The sequence below is a fragment of the Macrobrachium rosenbergii genome, chromosome 27 (assembly GCF_040412425.1).
Source record: "Macrobrachium rosenbergii isolate ZJJX-2024 chromosome 27, ASM4041242v1, whole genome shotgun sequence".
In the NCBI taxonomy this organism is placed as follows: Eukaryota; Metazoa; Arthropoda; class Malacostraca; order Decapoda; family Palaemonidae; genus Macrobrachium; species Macrobrachium rosenbergii.
Genome location: NC_089767.1, coordinates 31084509 through 31102008, shown reverse-complemented (window position 1 = coordinate 31102008; position 17500 = coordinate 31084509). Strand labels below are relative to the sequence as shown.

The 17500-nt window shown below is 36.6% G+C and overlaps 1 protein-coding gene across 2 annotated transcripts in view; it reads left to right on the top strand.

Annotated features, from left to right (window-relative positions):
- Positions 1–17500, top strand: part of LOC136853544 (PAS domain-containing protein cky-1-like) — a 283578-nt gene that overhangs the window by 122986 nt on the left and 143092 nt on the right. The window contains exon 3 of one of the 2 annotated variants that reach the window (XM_067129258.1): positions 2923–3008. The exons of the other annotated variant lie outside the window; for it this stretch is intronic. The gene's annotated coding sequence lies outside the window, so the exon portion shown is untranslated. The remainder of the gene's footprint in view (positions 1–2922; positions 3009–17500) is intronic. 2 annotated transcript variants of the gene reach the window in all.

Below are 17500 nucleotides of genomic sequence, written 5' to 3'. Positions count from 1 at the left end.
GAAGCCCGTGCTTAAATCTGTTTTCTTTCCTGCACATAGCTGGGTTTTTTAGTAACAATAACAATAGTTTTTATGATTATTATTTTTACTTTTATTGGCAGGGACAATATCAATGCTAGCGTGAACGATTATAATGGAGATGATAATCCCCCTTGACTTGAAATGGCGTGCATATAACTAGTTATTAATTCTAAGTAGACTTAGTTATTAGGCAATTTACACGTGTTCTGAACTGAAGTAGTGGACTTCTAGTTTAATTTTAGTTAGTAGACTTCTAAGTGAATCTACAGTTACCAGAAGATTTCCCAGCTTTGATTAATTCACAAGAGTTGTAATCTTATTTTTGACTGTAAGTGCTTTGATGCGTGTTGAGTCCGTAGAGTTTTGATGTTTCTGCTGTCACAGAATGGAGGACTTACAAGGGCATTGTTAGGAGGGTTGCAATAGTATGCTTATAAATGAGGAAATACTATATAATTTTTCTAGCTTTAATTAAGGAAATATATACTGAAACCTTTCGTCCGTACCGCTTCACGTCTATGGATAGAACTCCCCAGTTTATTGTACTGCTCCCTCATTTGCATTTTTCGTAAGTGACATTTTCCAATTAAAGTCAGTGTTGGTTGTGAATTAGTTGTGGCCAGACGTGTAAGGCTTGGCTAATTTTCATGCTAAGTGACCGTGAATTTATAATGCTTGGTCATCGTTGTCACAACCCTTGAACAGATTTGCCTCAGTGCGAGCCTTGCAGTTCTTCATTGGAGGGGTGGTTAGAGCTCTCGGCTAGCACGCTGTTGGCCCAGCGTTCGAGTCTCCGACCGGCCAGTGAAGAATTAGAGGAATTTATTTCTGGTGACAGAAATTCATTTCTCGTCATAATGTGGTTCGGATTCCACAATAAGCTGTACGTCCCGTTGCTAGGTAACCAGTTGGTTCTTAGCCACGTAAAACAAGTCTAATCCTTCGGGCCAGCGCTAGGAGAGCTGTTAATCAGCTCAGTGGCCCTGCTTCGATCTCAGCTACTTAAAGTTCCTAGACATGTCAAGTTCTTTTGTACGTTTGTGGGAAAGCCTCCTGATTATAGGACGCTGCTGTTCGTCTTTAGTTTTGGAAACAATTGCTCAGCTGCTGCACTTGCTGCTCAAGGGCGGGCTCACACTGTAAACTACTCTTGATTGTCTGAATTGGGTCATAGCATTTCTGCGTATCTCTTGGTTTGACCAAAGTGGGTCTGAAACTGAGGCTAAGTTGATGAGGTTAATTTTGTTTTCTTACTCGTGAAACTACTCATGGATTGTCTGGTTAGGTCATGACAGTGCAACGTACGTCTTTGCTGATCTGGCCACGTCACAAAAGTTCATGACCTTTTGTGCATATTGAAAGCCATGAAACTCAACTGCAACTTAGCAGTTGTGAAATGGTTTCAGAGGAGGTATATATAAGTCTGTAGTTCAGTTGGAAGTCGGTTGTGAAGCAGCTGACAATAGTCTGTATTTTGGGGGGGATTTTGCTTTGCCCATTTGGAACGAGTTCGGCACAGCAAATATGACAAGAGTGAACCAAGACAAAATTTTGTTGTCGACACATCAGTGATGCCACGATAAGTATGACTGAAACAATATGGACAAGAGTGCAAGGTAGTCGGTGAGACCGAATCCACAAAAAGCACGATTGTTCACGACCGAACGGGAGTGAAAGGGCGCTGCAACATGATCGAAACACGACAATTTGCTCCGGGTCATTCGTGTTAGGTCGGGACTGTTTTTCATCGTGAGTAACTGCATGTTTGAAAATGCTATGAGCAAGGCTTAAGGAGGACTTGATTGTGCTGAAGATTTTGGCCTTCATCAATGTCTGAGAAGAAAAGTAGCATGTTTATCAGTAGAGTATTGTAGAAATCTTTTGCTCTAAAAGGCATGAAAGAATGCTGAAAAAGTAACTAACACGAATATGTCTTAACTGCCTCAGGCACGTCGTCATTATCTTCAGAAACTTGCATGATACTGAAATAAATGAATTTTTAGACGAATATTCAATGCAGTCTGAATTAGTCATGCAAAACGTATTGAAATCTAAAAGATAAAAGGGATTCCAATTTAATATAAAATAAAATTTTCCTGTAGTATAGAGTCACCACGCAAATTTAAGGATGCTATGAGATCAATGTAGCGAAAGTGTGGTTACAGAAACGGTTAGTCAGAATGAAGATTTTTCTACCCAGAATGGGCCACCTTGCATTGTTTTCAGATTGAATTATTAAAACGAAGTGCTCAGTTCATTTCAGGTACTATTGGATATTGCTAATTATGTACATTCAAGTTTTCTGTATAAGCTAAACCTTTCAAGTAATCTTTTATAGGAATGATTTAAAAAAAACATTTTTTTAAGAGTATTAATCAAATTAACAAGAACTTCTCTTGCCCTGCCTATGCAGAAGTGTCCATTTTTAGTTTTCTGTAAAAGAAAACTATTGAGATGGCTTTGTCTGTCCGTCCGCACTTTATTCTGTCCGCACTTTACTCTGTCCGCCCTCAGATCTTAAAAACTACAGAGGCTAAAGGGCTGCAAATTGGTATGTTGATCATCCACCCTCCAATCATCGAACATGCCAAATTGCAGCCCTCTGCCCTCGGTAGTTTGTATTTTATATAAGGTTATTAAAGTTAGCCATAATCGTGCTTCTGGCAACGATATAGGATAAGCCGCCATCGGGCCGTGGTTAAATTTTCTGGGCCGCGGCTCAGACAACATTATACCAAGACCACCGAAAGATAGAAATATTTCCCGTGGCCTTGATTATACGCTGTAGTGGCTGTACAGAAAACTCGATTGCGCCGAAGAAACTTCGGCGCATTTTTTACTTGTTTCATTTCGCACAGAATCTAGACAATTTGGTTATTTTTGCTTCCTCTTCCTATTCAGATTCTTTCGTCTTCGGCAGTGCAGTTCTTCAAGAAACGACATTAGCCATGATCATCTCTGCCAGACGCGCGATGGGGATTTCGAAGGTAAGTTTGCCTAAGATAATTACCTTCTTTGATTCGTCTTGTGATAAGGTTGCCGTTCATTCTGTATGATGACCACGACTGCAGCCTCAGGGCTTGAAAATTCGTTTGATGTCGACGAGAGTTGTTCGTTTGTAGATGTTTATTTGCGATTTTTCATAGTCTGCATGTGGGTTTGATTTTGGCACTAAATGCATTGACAACACTTTCAAGAATGCGGTAAGTTCATTATTTTTGTAGTGGTATTGTTATACCAAAAATATTTCTTGTTCCTTTTGTTGTCTCTGTTAGATTTTGTGATTTGCTTTGCTTGTTGGCACCTTTGAATAAAGAAATCATTGTATTGATTTTGGCACTAAATGCATTGACAACACTTTCAAGAATGCAGTAAGTTCATTGTTTTTGTAGTGGTATTGTTATACCAAAGATATTTTTTGTCCCCTTTGTTGTCTCTGTAAGATTTTGTGATTTGCTTTGCTTGTTGGCAACTTTGAATAAATAAATCATTGTGTTGATTTTGGCACTAAATGCATTGACAACACTTTCAAGAATGCGGTAAGTTTGTTATTTTTTGTAGAGGTATTGTTATACCAAAGATATTTCTTGTCCCCCTTTTTGTTTTTGTTAGATTTTGTGATTTGCTTTGCTTGTTGGCAACTTTGAATAAAGAAATCATTGTAAAATAGCACGATTGAAAGGGGCTCTGTCGAGCTTTTTGTTTTATTTATTATTTTAAAATTAATGTCGAACTTTTTGTTTTATTTATTATTTTAAAACTAAGGTAGACCCTCTTGCATGAAAGTAGATCATTTATCTGTCTGTCAGACTGTCTGTCCTTCAGTATATCACGCACCCTTGCCTTTCCATCATAACTCCGCCTTCGTGGTCGAAGGAATTTCAGACAAAAATGTTGCTTTAGCAATGCCCACAGAATGCTTGCTTTCTTTGATTGCTGCGTTATTCCTTCTTGATGGTGGGGCCTTTGGTTCACTTTTGGAATTTTTAAATCCCCTGCTAACGTTTGTACGCCTGTCTTTCCGCCAGTGGGTTTGACGGTTGAAAGAATTATTATTATTATTATTATTATTATTATTATTATTATTATTATTATTATTATTATTATTATTATTATAAGTGTAACTTTACCATTTTCTTAAAGCAATTTTTTCTCTGTCCCTGCTATACTTGGATACTGTTAACTATGTGATTGGACTGAAATGCAAGACAGTTTTGTTCAACCGATAATGCACCTGTATTCACAGCAGAATTGTCTGCGGTATGGTCTGCTGTTAAGATTATTAAAAACTTAATACCTTAGGATTGTGTAATTTCCAGGGTTTAGGAGTGCGTTAAAATCACTGTCCTAAAAATCTTTTTGTTGTTCAGCAAATTAAGTTTTCCCTCCGCAAACTGTATGAAACCGGTATAAATATTGAAATATGTTAGGTCCCTACACATTTAATTATTAAAGAAAATGAAGGGGCTTGCCAAGCAACCAGAACTGCAGTCACTATGACTAAATCCAATATACTTATTCTTGACAGCAATTTGTTGTCATCTCTAAAACCTATTATATTCAGTGAGTGGCAGGCTTTGTGAAATAATGAATCTGACAATAACAAATAAACAAGTTAAAAATTCTCTGAAGTTTCTTCGGCGAAATCGTTTCTGTGCAACGTATAATGCTGTATGAGCCGCGGCCCATGAAACTTTCAGCCACGGCCCGGTGGTGGCATATCCTATAGCGTTGCCAGGCGCATGATCGTGGCTAAATTTAATCTTATAAAAATAAAAACTACTGAGGCTGGACGGCTGCAATTTGGTATGTTTGATGATTGGAGGGTGGATGAACAACATACCAATTTGCAGCCCTCTAGCCTCAGTAGTTTTCAAGATCTGACAGAAAAGTGCGGACGGACAGACAAATAGCCCTCTCAATAGTTTTTTTTACAGAAAACTAAAAAGATAAAGCAACTATGGTTAGTGGTGTACTGCATTCCGAAAAGAAGACCCATTGTAGTAGTATTATTCCGCTTTTGAATTGAGCACACTCGTCTGACCCTTAGTATTTGATGAATGACCCACATGACCCAGTCGGTGAATGCAGAAAATGCAGAACACCACCTACAAATAAACATAGTTGTAGTGATTGTCCAACTTTCTACCAACAACAGAAGGCAATATCGATAGCAAATCCTTGGAAGAAGCTTTTTCAGGTTCTTCATCATTTTCAGTTTATCCAGTTATTAGCTTTTAAGGACTCCAATATAATGAATAAGATTATGACATAACCACTAAGACCAAACCCCATGGGACAGTCCTGTGAGAGTTGACAATGTTAACTCGGTGGTGTGGCTAAACTGCTGTAATTAATGATGATAGCGATACTAATAATGGACTGAAACTTAGTACAGTATTATCACAATTATTATGCCTTGGCTAACTTATATGTAATTATGAATATATATATATATATATATATATATATATGACTTTTATCACATCACCGTGATTCATATATATATACAAACGTCCTTTAATATATACATCGGAAATAATATATTTTATATATATATATATATATATATTATATATATATATATATATATATATATATATATATATATATATATATATATATATATATATATTATATATTAGTATATGGGTGTGTAATGTACCTACAGCTTTTCATATGAAATATACAGATTGTTGTTATACATTAATAAAGCAAATGTTTTGCTTTGTAATTGCAAACCACTTAACATAGCATAGTTAGAAAAGAACCTCAGAAAAAAAATTTCATAGAAAAAGAAATGTTGAAAACACACGAGAAGGAAAGACAAAAAAAAAAAAGATTGAAAATTCATAGAAAATAAAAGTGTTGAAGACACACGATAAGGAAAGATAAAAAAACGGAATAAAGCAAATCTACCTTGTGCACCTCCCGAGGGAGAATAAATATCTCGTAAGGTCTATAATCACGGTTGAAATAGATGGCCGCTTGACCCTTAAAGGCTGAGCAATCGCCGTCAGAATCTTAGCACCCTTATCAATCGTCCAGATTCCCTTTGAGTTATATTCTAATAAACAAGCTGTTGGGTGCTGGGGGGTGGGGGAGGTGGTGGGGGGAGGGATTCGTAAGCTTTTACTCCCTGCCGATGATGAGATAACCCATCGTTGCTTTGTGTTCAGTATTTTGTGGAAGACTCGGTTTTTTCCTTCTTTTTTTTTTTAATTAAGGTAGGAAAGTGACTTGGGACATAGCAGGTAGAAGGGAGATAGGTGGGCTTCTTGATAATAATAATAATAATAATAATAATAATAATAATAATAATAATAATAATAATAATAATCTTGTAATAAAAATCCTCAATTATATAGTAAACTGTATTACTATGTAAAATAAAAAAAAAAGTTGTTTATTTTACATAGTAATATAGTTTACAAAAAAATTGTGGATTTTTATTACACATTGTTTTTCACGAGAGTGTGAGTTTCTTAATAATAATAATAATAATAATAATAATAATAATAATAATAATAATTAATAATAATTTGATTTGGATGTTTCTTACTGTAAAAATGATTACAATAGCTTTATCATAAATGAAATGATGATGATAACTTTACCGTAAATATTTTTACAGTAGCTTTATCATGAATGATAGTGATGATGATAACTTTACCGTAAAAATGATTACAATAGCTGTCATAAATGATAACGCTCATGATAACTTCCAGCACGAATAAAGGATAACATAACGCAAGAATTCAAAACAATCATTATCAGAATGTTCGCCCAACGGTCACTCATTAAAAATATACATCATACTTCAGTCACGGAACCGAACCGTTTTCCGTCCACCAGCCGCGCAGCTAATGAACGGGGCACAGATGCAGAGAGAGAGAGAGAGAGAGAGAGAGAGAGAGAGAGAGAGAGAGAGAGAGACCCTCCCCCTCCCCGTCCCTTAATGGCTGCAAACAAGAAACAAACATTAATGGGCCATCGATTCGGGACGCCCACGTAAACACTCACCGGACCTTTGACTGGAGTGACGTCATTGTGATGGGCTGTGGTGGGAGTGCGTAAAAGATACATGTAAATAAAAAAAACATGTAAAAGATACATGTAAATTAAAAAGAACTCTGTTTGTATTATATATATTATATGAAAGGAGTTAATGTATGCGTGTCCTTCTTGTTATGTAATGTGCCTTTTACACACACACACACATAAACACACACACACATATATATATATATATATATATATATATATATATATATATATATAAATTTATATATATATATATATATATATATATATATATAAAGTAAAAAACATAAAGCTGCTTTACACAAGAAAGGTAGTTTCATAGAGGTAACAACGTAACGGTCAATACGACATTAATCTTACAACTTAGCCTCTTCATACGCTCACACAAAAGACTCATCAGCAATATGTTGAGCCCTCAACACACTGAACCATTTACCACTATGTTGGTTGTACTCTTTCATTTCCTAAATATTGAGTCCTCTCCCCACCCCCACCCCCACACACACACACTTTGCAATACTGCTTTCCCATCATCAGTCGACCCGTTTCTAAGTCTTTCTCCCCTCCTCCCCCCTCCCCCCACTTCCTAACACTTCCGAATTGTACACTATTTATACCAACTCATCATCGTACAGTACATTCTCTCCATATGACCATCTCAAGTATCTGTCATCCAAACTTTCTTGTATGATAATGTCTTTATCACTTCTACATTTCTCCATATTTTTCACTTTTTCAATTTCTTTTTTCTCAGATATACTGAGGAAATAGTTCATCTTAACAGTTTCAGCCACTATTTTTCATTCTCGCACACCATCCACAACTCACTTCCATAAAGGAAAGTTGGCTCAACAATTCCTATTTCTGCGTGTATATACTTGAATAGTAGGATTGTTATTGAAATAAAACAAGTGTGTGTTCCTTGGGAGTTGAGCGTTATCCTATCAGCGCCTAGAATCTTAGATAATTGTTTGTATGCCCTTAAGATATAAGGTACTTGCTTCTTATCTCTAAGGCCTTGGCCAATTGTTTCTAGCCCTCAATCCTTCAGTCGTCTCTGTTGGTAGGGTAGATTCCGGAGGTTCACAACAGGCCTCCTGATCTAAGACCTGTTCTCTCTTATGCCGTGCTGGCATAAGGCTATCATTATCTAACGTAACCAACCAACTACTTAACTACCTTTCAAGCCCATAAGGTCCTATGTTCATAGAGTTTTGCTTTATTCTATGTATATTACAGTAAGATAATGAAACCAGGGATTTCACGAAACCCCTGAATTTTTTAGGGAATTCGTGAAATCACCAATCCACTTAAGAACATTTGATCCCCGAGGGCTAGTACTAAACACGGCAAAACAGTGATTCTTCTGCACTGCTTCGGCTTGTTTAGTACTAGCCCCTCGGGGATCAAATGTCCCTAAGTGAACTGGTTATTTCACGAATTCCCTGAAATTTTCAGGGATTTCGTGAAATCCCTGGTTTCGCATTCTTACTGTAACATATATACATGCATAAACTTATGCATGAGCTGAAATACACCTGGATATTTCCTTGTTATCTCGCATTCGAAATGGTGTTCATATTCTAAAGATTAATGAGTCTTGATTGCTGTGGGCGACAGGTTGAATGTTGAGAGAGAAAGAGAGAGAGAGAGAGAGAGGGTTGGGTATCAACAGGTAAAAATAAAGATGTTACTTTGAAAAACTTTTTACTATTGGTTTTTATTAGTGAAAAACTATTTACTATTGGTTTTTATTAGTGAAAAACTATTTACTCTTGGTTTTTATTAGTGAAAAACTATTTACTATTGGTTTTTATTAGTGGAAAACTATTTACTATTGGTTTTATTAGTGGAAAACTATTTACTATTGGTTTTTATTAGTGGAAAACTATTTACTATTGGTTTTTATTAGTGAAAAACTATTTACTATTGGTTTTTATTAGTGAAAAACTATTTACTATTGGTTTTTATTAGTGAAAAACTATTTACTCTTGGTTTTTATTAGTGAAAAACTATTTACTATTGGTTTTTATTAGTGGAACACTATTTACTACTGGTTTTTATTAGTGAAAAACTATTTTCTATTGGTTTTTATTAGTGAAAAACTATTTACTGTTGGTTTCTATTAGTGAAAAACTATTTACTGTTGGTTTTTATTAGTGAAAAACTATTTACTGTTGGTTTTTATTAGTGAAAAACCATTTACTATTGGTTTTTATTAGTGTTGTAAAGTGGCGGCTTAGCAAAAGCGTTAACTAAAGAGTAAAACTAAGAAAAATTGAGGCATCAGATAGATTTCTTAACATCGATGAAATGTGATGAAATCTTTTTTTTTTTCTTACTTCATCTAACTTTTAGAGTTCAGATCTGAGAAGGCACCCGAAGGAAATGGTATTTTGCACAGAGGGAGAGAGAGAGAGAGAGGGTGGAATGACGAGGAAGGGATGGAGGAGTACTGGAAGGTTGCTATGAGCTCTCTAACCGGGGTTTGGGAGGGATTGAGAGAAGGGGTAGAGGCGGGGGCGGGGGCGGTTAGGGAGATGGATACCGGCAGGAGGAGAGAAGGCTGGCTCTCTCAGCACGCCACGTCGTGACCCCGAGTCTTGGGAGAAGCTCCCATAATTGTAACTTTGCTTCACTTTCTCCTTAGGCTGCCCATGACGATTGATTTCCTTGAGGCCCCAGTTGAATGGTAGAATGCAGGAATGAAGAATACGGATAAAACAAAGAATAAAGGCATAGAGGTACGGAATGCATGTAGATGTATTTACTAGCTCATAGTAAAATAGTAGTTGACATTCAGCTAGATAAAATGACTTAGTGGATGTATTTACTGACAGTGAAAAGGTAATCGACAGTCAGTTAGAAAAATTGACTGAGTGACTGAAAGGTTTGTGTGTAGTGTTACTTGTTAGCATATGGGAAAGTATTCTCCGAGTGGCAGACATCAGGAGAGACTAAATGACAAATGAAATACAGAATCGTGTCACTGACTGTCATACAGCAAAAAATAAGTAAATATATAGCTAAAAGTAAAAAAAAAAAATTATAAGTAATAAATAAGAATAATCTCCCGTCCTTTTGAACAAAACTATTCAGTAACTCTGCAAGCAACAAGAAAGAATAGTGACTGAAAGATGAAGTGAAAATATTACATCACTATAATTGCACAAAAATGGGTACTGCCACACAGCAAGAAAGACGAATTAGCAGACAGCATTATAAATTGGCTGATTAACAGCAAAACAGACGCGCTGGTTTGCTGAGGGGATAATACAGAACAAGAATGATTAAATAACTGAGAGCATTATAAACTTGCTGACTGGTGCACAAAAAAAAAAGATACTTGCTGATTTATTAATACAAACATAAGTCAATGAAATCTTGGAGTACTGAAAACGATAAAATGTGATATGAAAACCAAATGAGTAATTTTCTAGAGCATAGACTTACTTACAGAATATAAGAACGACTGCATAGAAGGGTTTGGGAGAAATACGAAGACTGAATGACGAATGTGACGGCAAGCTCAGTAATTAACTACTTGTCAGAAACATTGAGTAACCGATAAAAAAAGATTCATCAAGCACCAGAAAATAATCCCACTTAACTTAATCTCTAAGAAAACATTGAGTGACAGACAAAAACTAAGGCTCAGGGAGTTGCAGATTTCAAGAATGACAGACTGAAGAAGCAATCTCCGTAGCAATAAACAACAGTTGCCGAATAACTAGTAGCCCTAAAGTCAGTTACTTTTTTAGCAGAGATGTGACAGAATTCTGCTCTAAAATGGACAACTGCAGCATCTGCAAAATCTTCGAAATTGAGATATGCCACCTATTGGGCTCGTGAAACACTAAGACACGGGTTACTTCAGTTTGAGAATGATTCTTCAACGCTTTCCACGAGTATTTAGCGGGTTCCATTTGCAGTATCTGCAAAATCAGTAGTAAGGCAAGGGAGTGTCTACCATTTTTCTCAGTTTTGTATTTCTGCAGATACTGAAGTTTTCCATTTTAGGGCAGAATTGTATAGAGGCAATTTGACACAATTTATCGGGAGACTGTTAGAGCAAGTGACTGGGTGGCAATGCAGTGAAGAATGGCGAATGAGAGATAAGGATGACAGGTGGACTTGCACAATAAAGGTCAAAAGAGAAAGATTGTGAGGGTATACATAAACTTTCCTCTGTCACTCATCAAGTATGACAACAGAAAGATAACCAGACTGAAAGACTGTGCAGAATACTGACTGACATGAAAATGGATTGACAGAGTGACAAAAGGGTCACTTAACAAAGCAAGTGAATTGTGGAAGATGGTGATTACACACACACACACACACACACACACACACACACACACACACACACACACACACACACACACACACACACACACACACACACAATATTGACTGACTGATAGTCAAAAGGGTACGCTTAGAAGATGAGTAGCGTAGAATTAGTCATCTGGCTGAGGGAAAGTGGTTTGCTAGTTTAGAAAAAGCAAGGAGAGTATGATCTCAGAAGGCAGTACATCTGAAAATCTATGAGAAAGCTGTCAGAAAAGAAGTAAAAAAATGAAAGTCAATAGTAAAAGGCGAGATGTCACCGATAAATGAAAAGTTGTCCAAAAAAAGCTAATACTTGGAAGTTTCTTATCAAACTTAAACACCGAGATAAAGTTCTTCAATGTAAAAAGAACGAGAAAAGTGAAATTGAGATATTAATTTATATTCTGCTTTTAAGTCACAGAAATAGAAAAAAAAAAGATTGCCTACCCGGAGAGAGAGAGAGAGACAGACAGACAGACAGAGAGACAGACAGACAGAGAGAGAGAGAGAGAGAGAGAGAGAGAGAGAGAGAGAGAGAATTATGAAAACGGACATTGATGGATAGAGATGGGAGCCCCTTCACCGATCACCACTTATCAAAAAAAAAAAAAAGTCCTTCTGTTTCGAGAGCCTTCGCCGATGGGTGATGGAGACGGATGCAAATGTGCATCCATTTGATCCCGTTGATGGATGATGAGAGAAATTATGGTTATTTGTATGATATAAGAGCTTATAAATGCAGACTATACATGTCGATAAGGCCAACCAGAATTAAGCGGAGTTTTGCTGGTCGTGATATTATGGCATACACCCCCGCTCTCTCTCTCTCTCTCTCTCTCTCTCTCTCTCTCTCTCTCTCTCTCTCTCTCTCTCTCTATATATATATATATATATATATATATACATAATATATATGTATATATATATATTTTTGTTTAGCGCACATTCCAAATAGTCTCGTTTCTCTAATGTTATGATATTAGTACATCTGTCACCTTTTTTATTTTTTAAAGTGAATTATATGCCGTTTTGTTCTTACTCTTCTTAATTAAAAAAAATGGGACCCTTTTCAGTGTGCTACCTATATTTCTGCAGCTTTTTTATTCTCGTAAAATTACAGTAATTGTCATTATTACAAAACCTAAATCTACTTGTCAAACTTATCTTCTTCCTCTAGATGAAAATATGGGAAAGATGCGGTAGAGAGAGAGAGAGAGAGAGAGAGAGAGAGAGAGAGAGAGAGAGAGAGAGAGAGAGAGATCGCCCGAAGTGCATATAGACGCAGATTGATATATTAAGTGACGGCCATCCATTAGGGAATCGTCTGCCAGTGTTTGTAACCGTCCATTTGAGCTGAGAATCTGTGGAAGCAATCTGCTCCGGCGGCGATCTATCAGCTGGCGATGTTGATGATCACGGTGGAAATAAGTTCTTGAATATATTTTTAATTCTTTTAAGACTTATGTGGTTGTGAATGACTTCCGTTATGATATTTTTTTTCTTTTAAATTTTTATTTTCCAAAAAAGCCTTTACTAGACGAATGTAATTGAATACAGCTGAGTAAGCAGTGTACAAACTGATGGGTGAGTGGCAGTTTTTTAAAAAGTTAGCGTACAGACAAATATTTCATGTTTATTCGCTTTGCTATGTTCATCTGCAACATTTATGTTGGTATTGCAGCATTGTAGCAATAATAATTATAGATATCTTATTCGTTATTATCATTACCTCTGACTTAAAAGCCATGTTTTTGTTACTGTTTATTGTTGTTTCAGCGGTTGTTGATATAACCTCACCCGTGCCTTACCTCGTATCGATAACTGCAAATCCTGTCGCAGGAAAACGAGCCAATAGCGTAGGATACTTCGCCATCGACGGCAATACCTTCTTTCCAGAATTTACAACCAGGATGTGCTTGGGGCGAAGGACCGAAGTTCTCATTCATTTTGGGGGTCAGGGTTCACTCGGATTTATTAGCCTAACGCTCTTTAAAAATCCCATAAAGTCGCTTTGCTTCATTAATTGAGCAATGATGAATGGACCTCGTTGTTTATAGCGGGGGTAAAACTGGAGTAATATAAGTTGGAGTGCGGGGCTAAAATACCCGGAAAAACGGTTTTAGGTCCGTGCCCCCTACGGCCCCTCCGGACTATAAAACAGTTGAGGATTGGTTCCCAGCCATGATCCAGCCGACTTTGGAGGCTTTATGGAAACCGTGGATTCTGGAAGTTTCACTGGCAGATTTTAAACTCTTTACTTAGGTGGACTATTGATATTTATTTCCGGGGACCAGAGGCAGGTTTATGAAGTTAGAATTTAACATACTGTACATCTCCCTTTCTCATTCTCTCTCCAGTGGTAGTTTTTCTCTTTCCATATTGTAACAAAATACAGAGGGAATGTCAAAATCTAGGGACGTACGGAAGACAAAACACATACAATAATGTACCCAATAAATGCACTTCAAAAACACTATTATAAATGATTATTAGTAATGGGGTTAGTACCGTACATCATGAATAAGGTACACTTCGAATTGATTTCGAAATTCTTAGGAAGGAAAACATATAACTTCGAGAGGAATTGTAATTCGGCAAGAACACAAACTACAGCTTTTAAGCCCTCGTAGATGAATAATAATTCTTTGAGGTATCCGGATATTATAGGGCCTATTTTGTCGTGTCAGAGTAATATATGCGGATGATAATTCATGAATAATGGTTCTCTGTAGCATCAGTAAGGGGATACTCATCGATGAGGTATGACCCTAAGATCTATCAGGGTAAGGTGGGAAAGTTCTCTAACGTATCGAGGTAGTATGGGTTCTGCTGATTGAAGAGTATTAGTCTTATCAGTCAATTGCTTGATAAACGACTGATGTTTTGTTAAGAGAAATCATTCAATATTTGATCTGGGTTTGGTGACTACCGATGAATACTAGGTAACATCCTGTTTCACTAAACCGTTGACCTATCGGTTAGTGAAATTAAGTACTCCATTACGTGACCGACAGTGAAACCAGACGATGTTGGCACTTGTACTTCCATGACGATGAAGGGTTCATGGACGCTCGACTGACCACCTCATGCTAAAATTCGGTGCTCTGAAAACTTTGGAAAATTTTGTAAGCGGCCATGAGTCTCGGCTTATTTTGAAAAGTTAACATGAGTGGTTGTGAGTTTTATTAATTTCATTAGATATACAATAGTTTTGATACCCTTGCACAGTTTCTGTGATATTGGACATAAAATACTTACATCTTCGAATGACTTAAAATCTTGCATTGCTTAACTATTCTGAGCAGTGAAGCGAACATGTCACTGCCGTCATGTGCGTATAACTGGTAATGAAATTCGTTTTTGCATAACTTGATACTGGTAAGTTACCAAACGATTTTTTTATGATTATTTATCTAGATATTTACATGTAATATATTGCAGTGTGCATATTTTTAAACTTCAATACCACCTTGTTTTAAACATTTTCCTAGGACTCAAGGGTTTTTAGGAAAACGTTGATAAGTGAAATTAGTAGTAATGGTTCCACAATTTTCTGCATTTATGCTCTTTCGTGTAGGGTCAGTGGCCGTAGGTTACTGCGACGCCAGCTCACATAAATCAGTAAATAAATTAGTCGATGCTCTACTAGGTTGGTAACTTAGGGCAATGCATTCCCAACACTTCATGTACATGCAACATACTTTCACAAAAAGGCACAAATATACAAAACACCTGTAAGAAGTATCGTAAGACAAGATTAAAGCATGACCTACAAACATATTTCTCCGCTTGCAATTGACTCAATATTATAGCGATTGAAATAATTTGCCTTTGGAGATAATATACTTTTGCTTAAATTCCCATGTGTTGACAAACGTTCCAGCTAGCGTTAGCACTCTGGTGCAAGCTGCAAGTATCACATACACACACACACACACACACCCACCGGTAATGCTCCTCGCCGAAAGCGCGACCCACATCACTCGCAAACAGGTGCATGTATGCAAGCGTGCTTGCGTGTATGTAAACATTCATGAGTACGGAGGGTACTTGTGTCCGCCGCCTGTTTACTGCCCGTATTTCCATAGTGACGGATATTTACGACAGGCGAGGACCTCGCTCTTCTCACGTGATGATTCGACCCTGTTTCCTGCTCTATACCCCATTGGACCTACGTGATTTGATATTTCGGGTTTTTCGGTCTCCTCTCTTTTCTCTCTCTCTCTCTCTCTCTCTCTCTCTCTCTCTCTCTCTCTCTCTCTCTCTTCCTCTGTTGTCTTGATCCTTCTTTTGCAGGATATCAAGGAATAGAGACTTTATTTGCGTCTGTATGTGGTTACGTATATATATATATATATATATATATATATATATATATATATATATATATATATATATATATATATATACTCAATTATATATTACGTATATATATTTATATCTATATATATATGTGTGTGTATGTATAGTATGTATTATGTATACGAAAGAATTATTATCGTTTTATCATAACAGTAGCGGTTTTTTTCCTTGAAGGACACACGGTTAGAAACACCTTGAAAAAGTTTAGTAAGAACAGCGATCCAGACTAGGAATTAGGCTGAGAAGAAGTATCTTTTCTTTCTTGCCCATAACAGTTTCGGACAAGCTGATATTGTCAATGTCTTGTGATGTTAGTGGCCAATTAATGTTGAGAGAGAGAGAGAGAGAGAGAGAGAGAGAGAGAGAGAGAGAGAGAGAGAGAGAGAGAGAGAGAGAGGTAAGTCCACTCTTGCGCAGAAGATACTTCAAAAATAGTCAGCGCTTACTTGTTCCTTGTAATTCGTGGGCGTCCTTTTTATCTTGTTCGTTGATCACTACAAGGTCGACATGATACGCCCATTTAATGTCGCTCGGGAATGAGATGCTCGAATAATAGGGAATAACGGAAATGTACGTTTTCGATCATGTTGCATAACGTTGAATTTCTCTCATTTTTTATTTTTCTTTTTTTTTTTTATTTCGTCAAGTCTGTATTTTGGTGTTGATTTTCGTGGTTATTTGTGGTTATTTAAATCCACGGTAACCTTATGGAGTCGTTCTATAATCTTTTCTAAGTGTTAATATCCATTCACAAAAAGTGCTGCTATGATCTCTAAAGTTCCTGAGCATTTTTTCCAGCACACATTTCCCTGAACATTTTTTTTCTAGCACATGTTTCTCAACTAGACTACATATGCTCTCGCTCTGTTTGTCCTTCGGCACAAATTGTTGTAAGTCTTCACCTACACATTATTACAAGACCAAAGACGTGGGAACTCTGTAGAGAGCGTATTTTCTCCATGACCCCTCGATAGTGAGCAAAATGAACGCGTAATAATGAAGGCAGGAATTTTTTTTAACTAGCCAATACAGTTTCACAATGAAAAGGTTTCTACAATAATGTAGCGGTGAATGAACCCTTTAAATCCATGATAATCTTTAGTTTTCTTCATTTTTATTTGTTGATTATTTATTTATTTATTTATAATTTTTTGCAATAACTAATCTCTTCTTTTTGTATTTCATTTTATCTTCTGTAATTTATTTCAAATGAGCAACATATTCTTTGGAAGCCTGAATTTCAAGTCATTGAAATAATAATAATAATAATAATAATAATAATAATAATAATAATAATAATAATAATAATAATAATAATAGTAATAAATGATGATAATAGTAGTAGTAGTAAATGAGCTATGGTTTTCATGGCAGCAGGCCGTCAACTCGATTTGATTTCCCTTAGAGCTGATCAACTCAACTGACTCATGTAACAAGCCTGACAGACTACATACCTCCCTTGACAAAATCCCATAGAAAATTTGGCAGCCTGTACAAGTGAAAACCTTTTCCAGTCCCCTAAAAGCCACCCATTTCAATTTGAAATAGCTGCCATTCGGCCAAAGCCCTCTGAAACAGCCACCATCTGTCAACTTTTACAAAGATTTATCCTTAACTTACTAAACTTACAAGTCATAGAAATTCAGAGCCTTCGCAAGCAGTAGTGATTTCGAAGAATGGTTTAACGTCTCTGTGTTCAACCTTCGCATAATATTACAACAGCTCTCTGTGTTCAGCC